The following is a 12,815-nucleotide window of genomic DNA, read 5'->3' on the forward strand; positions in this document are numbered from 1 at the left end:
CCACAATAAGGAAAACACAGTATATTGTGTTGCATTTGATACTGCTTGACAAATGTGATAATGTCACAATGCCCCTTCGGATGGGGTAGGCCCTACTAGTTAAAAAGTCTTAACGGAATCCATGGAACGTCCCAACTCTGACCTTACCCCCATTGAAGTTGAAATTGAAATGGTAAGGGTAGAGGTAAGGTTAGGGTTTAGGGTAGGGATGTCTCAAGGATCTCGGATAGCACTAACCCTAGTTATTATTGGGTAACATTTTGCCATGGAAACACACTAGAGCTCATTGGCTATTGATATTGTAGTTTGAAATATCAGTAGATTTCTAACTGATGTACTGATTGTGACCCTGAGGTCTCCCCTGTGGAGAAAGCAAAGGAGACCAAGCAGAAAGAGAAGAAGCAGAGCATCTATCCAGCTGTGGCGGCCCTGCAGCTGTTCACTCTCTTCTGCTGTGGAGGGAAAGTCAAGCTGAAGAAAACTCGTGCCTCTCAGTACAGACAGAGTAAAAAGGACCAGGACGAAGATACTGCATCTGATACTGGTGAGTGTTATGGGTTGTCTGTTGATTAGATATAGAATGATATTGCTCCACTTGGAAAGATGTGTCTTCAAAATCAAAATGTCTAAACAGGCTCAGACTGGTCTGGAGGAGATGTTACAACCAAAAAGGTCAAGGACAAGAGTAATGGAAAGGTAGGGAGGGAGAAAGACTGGACTGAAGTCCAGCTATTGAAATCATCTCAAGACCACGAACACAGAAGTACAACACCAGAAACAGACAAGGGAACTCATTTGGGACAAAGACCGAACTCTGTGAGACAAGCAAACATGCTGTATCATATTTTATCGTGAGCAAAAGATCTTTCCCATAATGTTTTATCATTGGGTATTGCAATTGTCTTATGCAGGCAAATCAAAGGACACCCCGGCAAGTGAAGACCCATGTGGAGGAAATATACATAAGACCTGACTCTCCGACTCTACCACGTGCCCACGTAAGTTACTGAAACCTGACTTACTATACGGACAAACAGAGATTCACACATCCAGGCAGTTTCCCCTCTGACCTCAACCTAACCCCCCTCTTCCTCCGGGTAGAGCTCCCTCTCCCAGTTCTCCCTGGCTAGGAACCTGGCCATCCTCCCGCTGGAGTGGCAGCTACCTGGAGTCCCTCTGACCACCTCGTCTATGGCAACTAGGACAGAGAGAAAGCCATCCACTACCAACACTTCGACACAGGCGCAGACAGAAACACAGACAACAGATATGAACACAGACACACAGACCACTGCCACCTCTCAGAGACAGATCTCCATGGTGACCACCCAGTCATCAGAGACCATGACAGAGGTTCACACATCAGACTCAAGCACCCAGAACTCCACTCCTGACATGGCACTGACCCCTGAGAGCACTAAGGACATGATCGCTACTGATGAGGATGTGAAGGATGACTCTGCTGAAGATTTGATCTCCACCCTAACAGACACCTCTATGGAGAAATCCGTACAGTAGGCCTAATGAACATTTCAATATAGCAAAAGCTATACTATGATCAATTAATAAATACAGTTAATATTTCTGCAGCAAATGTTCACTACTGTTGATATGTGAAGCAGCATGCTTAGGTTAGGCATATGTGTTTGAATTCACCAAAAATAATAAATAAACCAAAAATATATCAAACCACTACAGGTAGGGGAGAGTGAATACATCAGCATTGAGTTCATTTGGTCAATAATGATCTATGGGCATATTACATTCTGTAATATATGAAATAACAATCACCCACAGTGAATACAAAGCAGACATGTTCTATTTTCTCCCTCCGTCCTTCCCTCCCATGTCCTGATGAGGTTTAGATTGTCTTGTTATCCACCCATTCAACTGTTTAGCATTTTAATAACGCCTCGCAATCTCAGGGCCTAATTATTTTTGATTCACATGCTTAAAATAGAGCCCACATATCACCACATATCTGAGCGGCCTGAAGGTGCTGTGTTACTGGTGGGTTTCCAACAGATTACAGGGAGATTGGTGAAATAAGTCAACCTAAATAGGGACGATAGGAACATTATCATACTACAGCCTCATTCTCTTTGCCTATATTACAGCAGGGAGGATATATTGCTGTCATCAGAGTAATGGGTTACCACACATACTGTATGTACCTCATGTTTTCACACATCATGATGTAGTCCTTGTAAGATAACTCTGGAGCGTGATCTTGTCGTTTTATCACCTTGAAGGGTGACAGAATAGTGAGCTTTATCCATGACTTTGAGAATGTAGGTATTTTATGAATTCTCACAGGTACGATTTCTGTCAAACTGCACTTTTCTGTCTCTGTCATGCCTGCGGTCACCAGATGTACAGCCTCCCCAGAGCTGCATATTCCAGTGGCCTACATGCATGGATAATGAGCTGAGAGAAGTAGTTGCAGCACATCGTTTTAGGCTACAGCCAAGCTCTATCTTTAACCTGAGAAACATCTTAGTCCTACATGAGTGCACTCTCCACAACAAAGACCAGCCTGACATCAACATACTGTTGATAAAGTAGACATTGAATTAAATCAACATAACATAGACACTGTACATGTATTTTTGATGATTGTTAATCTAGAAAAGACGCAGAACATATTAACTCTGAAAGGGGAGAGAGAGAAGAGAGAGGGGGATGAATGGGTGGATAAAGAGGAGAGACAGTACAAGGGATGGTGAGATGTGTCCATTTATGAATTCAATTATTCAACTCCCCAATAAGAGGATCAAAGGTTCACCCAGGTGTACAAACAAACAGACATGCATGTACATACAGACATGCACGGACACACACCTACACACACAAAAACACACACGCACACACCCACTCCTCTATCCACATGAAGTGGTCAGGGCATCACAGTGATCTAGTTACAAGGACATTGAGAGAAGCCATTTCTCTGCTCTAGAGACTGTAACATTGATGAGGTTCACTGGACGCTCAAACACACCTCCAACATGTCCGTGAAATAAAAGATTACATCATCATTTTAATCCAAGTACTTTTCATATGACTGCACAGTTAGATAAGTATTACTACAGTGAGGACAATTAATAGAGATCCACACTCTTTTCACACTTCGGTAGGCTATCTATGCCAGGGGCTATTCTAGATCCTGAGCTATGAGAATCCCTTGACCTGGCCGAGCTCCCCTCACTGTACTGTAACACCAGGCTAACACCTATCAAGAGTAATCATGGCTTTAAGTGACCAGTCTATCCTCAGGGGGATACTCCTGACAACACATTGACAGCCAGGCTCTATTACGGTCTGTCAGCTGCTGTTTTTGCTGGCTCTGTCTTTACCCTGCTCATAGGACATGATGGACAGTAAGTGTGTGTGTGTGTGTGTGTGTGTGTGTGTGTGTGTGTGTGTGTGTGTGTGCGTGCGTGCGCTTGCGTACATGCGCTCATGCCTATGCATGCATGCCTATGTTTGTGTGTGTCCGTGTCTGCATTAATGTGTGTGTGCATGCGTTCCTATGCATGCATGCATGGGTGCACATGCATATCTGTGTGTGTGTGTGTGTATGTGTGTGTGTATGTGTGTGTGTGTGAGTGTGTATGACTGAGGGCTGGAATGAACAGTCAACTGTTTCTCATTAGTGTCTAGCTGCAGAGGGAGAGCAATAAGACAGTGATGTATGAATGTCCCCTGAGCAATCAGAGACACTATGAGCCATCATGGGAAGAATATATACAGCTTGGTACGAGACTCTGAAACAATGAATGGGTTTGATAGACAAAACATTTTTATACTCTACTACATTGTTTCCCAACTCCGGTCCTCGAGTACACCCAACCAGTGGAGGCTGCTGAGGGGAGGACAGCTCATAATAATGGTCGGAATGGAGTAAATGGAATGGTATCAAACACATGGTTTTTATCTGTTTGATTCCATTCCATTCCAGCCATTCCACTCCAGCCATTATTATGAGCCGTCCTCCCTGAGCAGCCTCCACTGCCCCCAACAATACATATCTTGTTGTGGCCCCGGAGAAGCACACCTGATTGTACTTGTCAACTAATCATCAAGCCCTTGACATTTGAATCAGGTGTTTTTGTCCAGGGCTACAATACAAATACAGTACTGGAGGAGGGAAAAACTGTGATAATATGATACAGATTCTCACTCTCACACTCTCACATATCACTCTCACTCCCTCTCACTCTCACTCTCACTCTCACTCTCACTCTCACTCTCTCTCTCTCTCTCTCCTCTCTCTCTCTCTCTCTCTCTCTCTCTCTCTCTCTCTCTCTCTCTCTCTCTCTCTCTCTCTTCTCTCTCTCTCTCTCTCTCTCTCTCTCTCTCTCTCTCTCTCTCTCTCTCTCTCTCTCTCTCTCTCTCTCTCTCTCTCTCTCTCCTCTCTCTCTCTCTCTCTCTCTCTCTCCTCTTTCCTCTGAACCGTAGAGTTGTATTGTTAATTCCACAGACATCGCTCTGTCAGTGAGACCCCATGAAACACATAGCATCTCTCCATCCTACACTGGGGAGTGGGGAGCCCTGAGGACCTACTTTGAAGTTCTCCACAGGCTATCGTTTACTGGTGGAGCACACTGATGGAAGGTAGAGGGGGATGGGGAGGTATGGAAAGAGAGAGAGAGAGAGAGAGAGAGGATTATTAGAGGATGATGATAGAGATATTATAAGTAATCCATTGGTAGAGCTAATGTATTTATTGAGTGTTGTGTTGCAGGATCACTTGGCACATCTGAAGCCTTTCCTTTTGGGGTGTTGCTATAGGCCATCAAGTGCTAACAGTCAGTATCTAAATAATGTTTGTGAAATGCTTGATAGTGTATGTGATGTAAACAGAGAGGTTTTCATCAAGTCGTCCACACAAAAGGAAGCTTCTCACTGTAACCAGTGCCTGTAATCTGGTTCAGGTTAATAATCAACCTACCAGGCTGTTTACAAACACTACAGGAACAAAATCATCTACATGTTTTTTTTTTAATTATTATTACATTTTTACTAATACTGTAGAACTTTGTTCTAAAGCTGTATCTGTACCCATTGGATGCAGTGGCTATATCCAGGAAAGCCAACGTTCCAAAAGCTGGTCCTAAAATAGTGTATAAGAGATCATACAAAATATTTTGCTGTGACTCATGTGGATGATGTTGAAAATATTTGTTGTTCTGATGTGGAGCCTACAGATGATGCACTTTATGAATTTATGAAATTGCTTCTTCCAATTATTGATAAACATGCACCTGTTAAGAAACTGACTGTTAGAACTATTAAGGCTCCATGGATTGACAAGGAATTAAATAACTGTATGGTTGAAAGAGATGGGGAAAAGGGAGTGGCTGATAAGTCTGGCTGCACATCTAACTGGCTGACTTACTGCAAATTGAGAAATTATTTGACAATCAACATGTACTGCACTGACACAAATGACTGATGAATGGTTGAAAGAAATTGATAATAAGAAGATTGTGGGAGCTGTACTGTTAGATTTCAGTGCAGCCTTCGATATTATTGACCATAACCTGTTGTTGAGAACATGTATGTGTTATGGCTTTTCAAGCTCTGTCATATCGTGGATTCAGAGCTATCTATCTAATAGAACTCACGGAAGTGTCTCTAATGTCAAACGTAAAGTGTGGTGTACCGCAGGGCAGCTCTCTAGGCCCTCTACTCTTTTCTATTAACACCAATGACCTGCCACTGCCATTAAACAATGCATGTGTGTCCATATATGCTGATGATTCAACCATATACACATCAGCAACCACAGCCAATAAAGTCACTAAAACTCTTTGTAAAGAGTTGCAGTCAGTTTTGGAATGGGTGGCCAGTAATAAACTGGTCCTGAACATCTATAAAACTAAGAGCATTGTATTTGGTACAAATCCTTCCCTACGTTCTAGACCTCAGCTGAATCTGGTAATGAATGGTGTGGCTGTTGAACAAGTTGAGGAGACTAAATTACTTGGTGTTACCTTAGATTGTAAACCATCATGGTCAAAACATATAGATTCAATGGTTGTAAAGATGGGGAGAGGTCTGCTTTTTTGACACCACACTCCAAAAAGCAATTCCTGCAGGCTCTAGTTTTATCTTATCTTGATTATTGTCCAGTCATATGGTCAAGTGCTGCAAAGAAAGGCCTAGTTAAGCTGCAGCTAGTCCAGAACAGAGCGGCATATCTTGCTCTTCATTGTAGTCAGAGGGCTAATATTAATACTATGGCTGAGGAAAGACTGACTGCATCACATCTTGTTTTATAAGAAACATTAATGTGTTGGAAATTCCAAATTGTTTGCATAGTTAACTTACACATAGCACTGACACACACACACACTTACCCCACCAGACATGCCACCAGGGGTCTTTTCACACTCCCTGGGTCCAGAACAAATTCAAGGAAACATCCAGTATTATTTTATCCATCTCATATAGCGCAGCTAAAGTGAACAGCAAACCTGGTTTCAAAAAAACTAATAAAGCAACAACTCTTGGCACCACGCCTCTCCCCCATGTGGCCTACTTGTTGTGTGTACAGTCGTGGTCAAATGTTTTGAGAATGACACAAGTATTGGTCTTCACAAAGTTTGCTGCTTCAGTTACATGAGATATTTTTGTCAGATGTTACTATGGTATACTGAAGTATAATTACAAGCATTCCATAAGTGTCAAAGGCTTTTATTGACAATTACATTAAGTTTATGCAAAGAGTCAATATTTGCTGTGTTGACCCCTCTTTTTCAAGACCTCTGCAATCCGCCCTGGCATGCTGTCAATTAACTTCTGGGCCACATCCTGACTGATGGCAGCCCATTCTTGCATAATCAATGCTTGGAGTTTGTCAGAATTTGTGGGGTTTTGTTTGTCCACCTGCCTCTTGAGGATCGACCACAAGTTCTCAATGGGATTAAGGTCTGGGGAGTTTCCTGGCAATGGACCCAAAATGTCGATGTTTTGTTCCCCGAGCTACTTAGTTATCACTTTTGCCTTATGGCAAGGTGCTCCATCATGCTGGAAAAGCAACTGTTCTTGGATGGTTGGGAGAAGTTGCTCTCGGAGGATGTGTTGGTACCATTCTTTATTCATGGCTGTGTTCTTAGGCAAAATTGTGAGTGAGCCCACTCCCTTGGCTGAGAAGCAACCCCACACATGAATGGTCTCAGGATGCTTTACTGTTGGCATGACACAGGACTGATGGTAGCGCTCACCTTGTCTTCTCCAGACAAGGTGTTTTCCGGATGCCCCAAACAATCGGAAAGGGGATTCATCAGAGAAAATGACTTTACTCCAGTCCTCAGCAGTCCAATCCCTGTACCTTTTGCAGAATATCAGTCTGTCCCTGATGTTTTTCTTGGAGAGAAGTGGCTTCTTTTCTGCCCTTCTTGATACCAGGCCATCCTCCAAAAGTCTTCGCCTCACTGTGCGTGCAGATGCACTCACACCTGCCTGCTGCCATTCCTGAGCAAGCCTTGCACTGGTGGTGCCCCGATCCCGCAGCTGAATCAACTTTAGGAGATGGTCCTGGCGCTTGCTGGACTTTCTTGGGTGCCCTGAAGCCTTCTTCACAACAATTGAACCTCTCTCCTTGAAGTTCTTGATGATCCGATAAATGGTTGATTTAGGTGCAATCTTACTAGCAGCAATATCCTTGCCTGTGAAGCCCTTTTTGTGTAAAGCAATGATGATGGCACGTGTTTCCTTGCAGGTAACCATGGTTAACAGAGGAAGAACATGATTTCAAGCACCACCCTCCTTTTAAAGCTTCCAGTCTGTTATTCTAACTCAATCAGCATGACAGAGTGATCTGTCATGCTAATTATATTATTATAATATTATATTATTATTATTATTATTATTATTATTATTATTATTATTATTATTATATTATCTCCAGCGTTGTCTTCGTCAACACTCTCACCTGTGTTAATGAGAGAATCACTGACATTGAGGTGCAGGTCAATTTGTAACATTTTTGACGTGCGTTTTTCAGGATTTTTTTGTTGTTATTCTGTCTCTCACTGTTCAAATAAACCTACCATTAAAATTATAGACTGATAATTTCTTTGTCAGTGGGCAAACGTACAAAATCAGCAGGGGTCAAATACTTTTATCCCCTCACTGTATATGCTAATATATGCCATTATAATTATGCAACATACAGTATAGAGACTGATCATATACTCCCGAGTGGCGCAGTGGTCTAAGGCACTGCATCGCAGTGCTAGCTGTGCCACTAGAGGTCCAGGCTCTGTCGCAGCCGGCCGCGACCGGGAGACCCATGGGCGGCGCACAATTGGTCCAGTGTCGTCCAAGGTAGGGGAGGGTTTGGCCGGCAGCGATGTGGGTTCGTTTCCCACGGGGGGCCAGTATGAAAAAAAAACAAAAAAACATGTATGCATTCACTAACTGTAAGTCGCTCTGGATAAGAGCGTCTGCTAAATGACTAAAATGTAAATGATGGCAGCTGGTTCTTTTGTGGCAGGGCGGAAATGCAGTGTAAATGTTTTTTGGGGATTAAGTTCATTTTCATGGCAAAGAGGGACTTTGCAATTAATTGCAATTCATCTGATCGCTCTTCATGACATTCTGGAGTATATGCAAATTGCCATCATCAAAACTGAGGCAGCAGACTTTGTGAAAATTAGTATTTGTGTCATTCTCAAAACTTTTGACCACGACTGTATGTACTGACATGTATGTGTAACTGATATATGCACACACACACGACATGTTCATGTTTCTAAATGTATGTCAATTGTATTTTGTCTGTAATGTCTTGTTCGTTATGTGTCGGACCCCAGTAAGACTAGCTGTCACCATTGATGTCAGCTAATGGGGATCCTAATAAATCAAATCAAATCAAGAGGGGATAGGCTGTGCTCAGTAAACTGACTACAGTGTGCAAGCCCACCTCCTGTCCTGACTGAGCATTTCTCCAGTCTCTGAAAACTGCATTAGCCAAAACACATTGGTCGAGAGAAGGTCAGTGCCATCATGATGATGGAACGACAAGTTCACTAAACCCAGCACTCAATCACACAGGCATATGCATGCACGTACACACACGCACAAACGCAGGCAGATAGGCAGGAATGCATGCACGCACATACACATATATTTGTGTATTGATTCTGATATTACAACACCTTGCACTATTCACTGAGATAACACCACTAGACCAGAGTCCCAAGGTACAGTATATGATTCCCCGTCCTACCTAGTTCTGCTTGGTTTAATGTTTGAAGTTAAAATGTTTATCCTGTAAATGTATAATTGACTTCATGCCGGCTGTGACCACAGTGGTGGAGGTCATAACACAGAGACATGGCTGCCTTTATTTGTTTAGCTACTGGCCCTCACTAAAAGGAATCCAATAAGCCATCAGGATGCACCCTGTGGCCATACAAGTGTTTAGGGGTCTGAAAGGAAGACTAGGTAGAGTGCGTAAACACACTGACAGACACACATAGAAGAAAACACACATCGTCCCTCTATAGAACACTTACTACCAACACACCCACCTATACATTAACCCTCTGAAACACATACACACACACTGCATTTATCTGGCCACTAATGGTCTTGGCTGGAGGATGAAGGCATTTGTTATCGTCTTCAGGAGAGGCCAAGGTTTGTTCAACATCACTACCCAGGAGGCACCATTCTGATCTCTCTGTGCCAGTCTTTGTGTGCGGCTCTCTGTGGATTCACCCAGGCTCACTGCCCTGTAAAGCAATCTAATCTTCACTGGACTGCAAGAGCCTTACTGCCTTTACAGAGAGCTGCAGGGCTAAACTGTAGCCAAACACTGAACTGGCAGTTTTTTATCGTTTTCAAATTAATGGCAACATTAATGATCTTTACTATCATTGGATAAAAAACATATTACACATGTAACAGTCTTGGGAGGATAAAAGACACTGCAGCCATTTAACAGAGAGCGAGAGAGAGAGAGAGAGAGAGAGAGAGAGAGAGAGAGAGAGAGAGAGAGAGAGAGAGAGAGAGAGAGAGAGAGAGAGAGAGAGAGAGAGAGAGAGAGAGAGAGAGAGAGAGAGAGAGAGAGAGAGAGAGAGAGAGCGAGAGACAGAGAGAGAGAGAGAGAGAGAGAGAGAGAGAGAGAGAGAGAGGGAGAAACAGGAGGATTCATTGGATATATGGACTGACATTTTTGAAGGGAATCAATTCAGTTACCCCACTGAAACTTGCACATGTGTGTAGCCTATGTTATGATGTGTAGACTATTTTATCATATGTGTTGTACTAAACAGTATATTAGAAAACCATTCATGATTGCTTTACATACAACATTTGGTCATTGACATACTGTATGTAGTCATTTGATACTCTCTGGTGGCCTTTTAAGGTATAGCAGCATAGCACTGCCTCCCCATGCTCTCCCATACAGATAACAAAGATGGTGAATAATGAAGATGTTGCATAAAGGCTGTTTACCATTTTTTTTTTAAAGGTCAAGGTTTCTGTCTGTGTAAGTGGGCGTTCCGGTTCTCACATGAGAATGCTTTCCGGCATGCATGCTCAAAGATGGTCACACGAGAGAGGGAACACCCACTTACACAGACAGGAACCTTGACCATTTCTTTTCAATGGGAAACTGCCCGATAACAGCTGGCTCTGGTCTACTTACTCCCCCTTCACCCCCGCTCACCCCACCCTGCCACGCCCAATCAGAAAACAATTAGCCTGTGAGATGCTTCGCTTTCTCTACCGTCTCTGCTGATAGGATGTCAGAGCATTGAAAAAGCTGTAAGTCTACTGTCCTACTGATTTGCGTACACTGTCAAAAGAACACACACTAGTAATTAAATAATAGGTGAAACAGTGGAATATAAACGCTCTATTACAAATGAATCTGCAACACAATACAATTGAAATTGGGTGATGTGAACACATTACACTACACAAGATGAACAGATCCACATATACAGTATGTTGCGATAGTGTGTAATGTAGCATTATTTGTAGCAGCCCGCTGGCTAAATGTACATTATAATACTGTTACTAGGCCATCCTGCCCACCAACAGATGCTACCCATGGGGCAATAACACGGTGAGTGAACATTCTCCCAACGTCATATGTCAATGTAGGTCAAATCAAGTAGAAATTATGCATTTCTGTCAATACAGAAGACAGATTAATGGTTACAGTGTATGGAATGGGATTCAATTCAAAACCTGTACTAGATGTAACATTAGAAGGTATGTTTTGTCGAGCCTAGGGGGCAGGAGAGAGGATAGGGAAGGGCTAGAGCAGGTGGTAGGGGAGGGTGTGTAGATAATATCTCAAATACTCCAACTGTAGAATAATTTTATAATGCCTTATTCCCCACTATAACAGCTATCTGAGCTGTGTTTTTCACTGTAGATCCAGAAGGTTGTTTCTTTCCTCTTGAATTGTGTTGACCGGTACAGAGGTTTGTGGGAGCAAACACAGTGCATGCACCATATCATTAACATGCTTTTGTAATTCCCTGGCCAGAAATAAAAGCATTTATTTTGCCAACAACCGACTGTCTGTGACTAAAATAGGGCTACAAGTCACACTGTTCAGAGTGGATGTCATTATACACTCTCAGAAAAAAAGGGTTCAAAAAAGGGTTCTTCGGCTGTCCCCATAGGAGATACCCTTTTTGAGTTCCAGATAGAACCATTTTTGGTTCCCGGTAGAACCCTTTTGGGTTCTATGTAGAACCGTCTGTGGAAAGGGTTCTACATGGAACCCAAAATAGTTTTACCTGGAACCAAAAAGGTTCTAATTGGAACCAAAAAGGGTTCTTGAAAGGGTTATCCTATGGGGACAGCCAAATAACCATTTTAGGTTCTAAATAGCACCTTTTTTTGTGTACCAAAGACCTTGGAATAACTACAAGATAGGGGTGGTAGGATGATGCAGTACTATGATTCTGGTCAAGGGTTTAATATAATCTGACTAATCTGATAGATTAGTTTTGTTGTGGTGCAGTTCAGTTGGTAGTTTATCACTCCTCTAGTGATTGCATCTCTGCCACTATGGAGCCAGAGTGCTATGAAATGACAACCTTATCTGTGATTCAGTAAGTAGTCTACCTATCGACCCTTGGGTGTGTGTGATTACAACACATTGGCAAACATATGTGTTTATTTAGTTTATAGTAGCCTACTGTAGTAGTGGATTTTACTCTGCAACAGAGTGGGGAATGCTATTACAACATACTGTATGTAGACCAAATAAGAGGATCATACCATTACATCTGTGAACAGATTATGTAATAGAATGTATCAATGTGCATTAGGTTTAAAGGTTTATATAGATTTTCCTGTGTTTAGGTTTGTGTGTGTACGCGTGTGCGTGTAATTACACAGTAAATAGCCCGAAACAGGGTGTAGTGACAGAGGTGATGACTGACACCACTGTCTACAGCATCCACAGGGTTTTCATTTGGACTTTGTTATGACAGCCACTGGTCCATGTTTGCATTGGTTATCGGTATGCAACTGTCTGTCATCCTTGTTCTACTATTGTATGTCCATCTGTCAGTACAAGGGTCTTATGTGTCCTTCAAATAATGCTGTGCTGGTGCTACCCTAGTGCAGCCAAGACTGACAGCTCTAAAAAGCATGGTATACTGTATTGTGTCTAACTGTCTGATTGACAGTGACATTAGGTAAACTGTGGATGATATACAGAAATGATTGTGACTGGGTCCTGCTGGTCAGTACCATCTTTATACTGATTCAACCTTGTTTCCAGTAAGACAGTATTTTATAACTTCTGTATTCTCACCCTGAGGGCAAAA

General features: G+C 42.5%; 1 long non-coding RNA gene across 1 annotated transcript; it reads left to right on the top strand.

Annotated features, from left to right (window-relative positions):
• The first annotated feature begins 267 nt into the window (after positions 1 to 267).
• LOC311121059 lies at positions 268 to 1,168 on the top strand. The gene is made up of 3 exons (XR_014612228.1): positions 268 to 544; positions 912 to 998; positions 1,102 to 1,168. It is a non-coding gene; the product is annotated as an uncharacterized lncRNA (long non-coding RNA).
• Positions 1,169 to 12,815: the final 11,647 nt, after the last annotated feature.

Source organism: Coregonus lavaretus, assembly GCF_964263955.1.
Source record: "Coregonus lavaretus genome assembly, contig: HAP1_SCAFFOLD_5347, whole genome shotgun sequence".
Taxonomy (NCBI): domain Eukaryota; kingdom Metazoa; phylum Chordata; class Actinopteri; order Salmoniformes; family Salmonidae; genus Coregonus; species Coregonus lavaretus.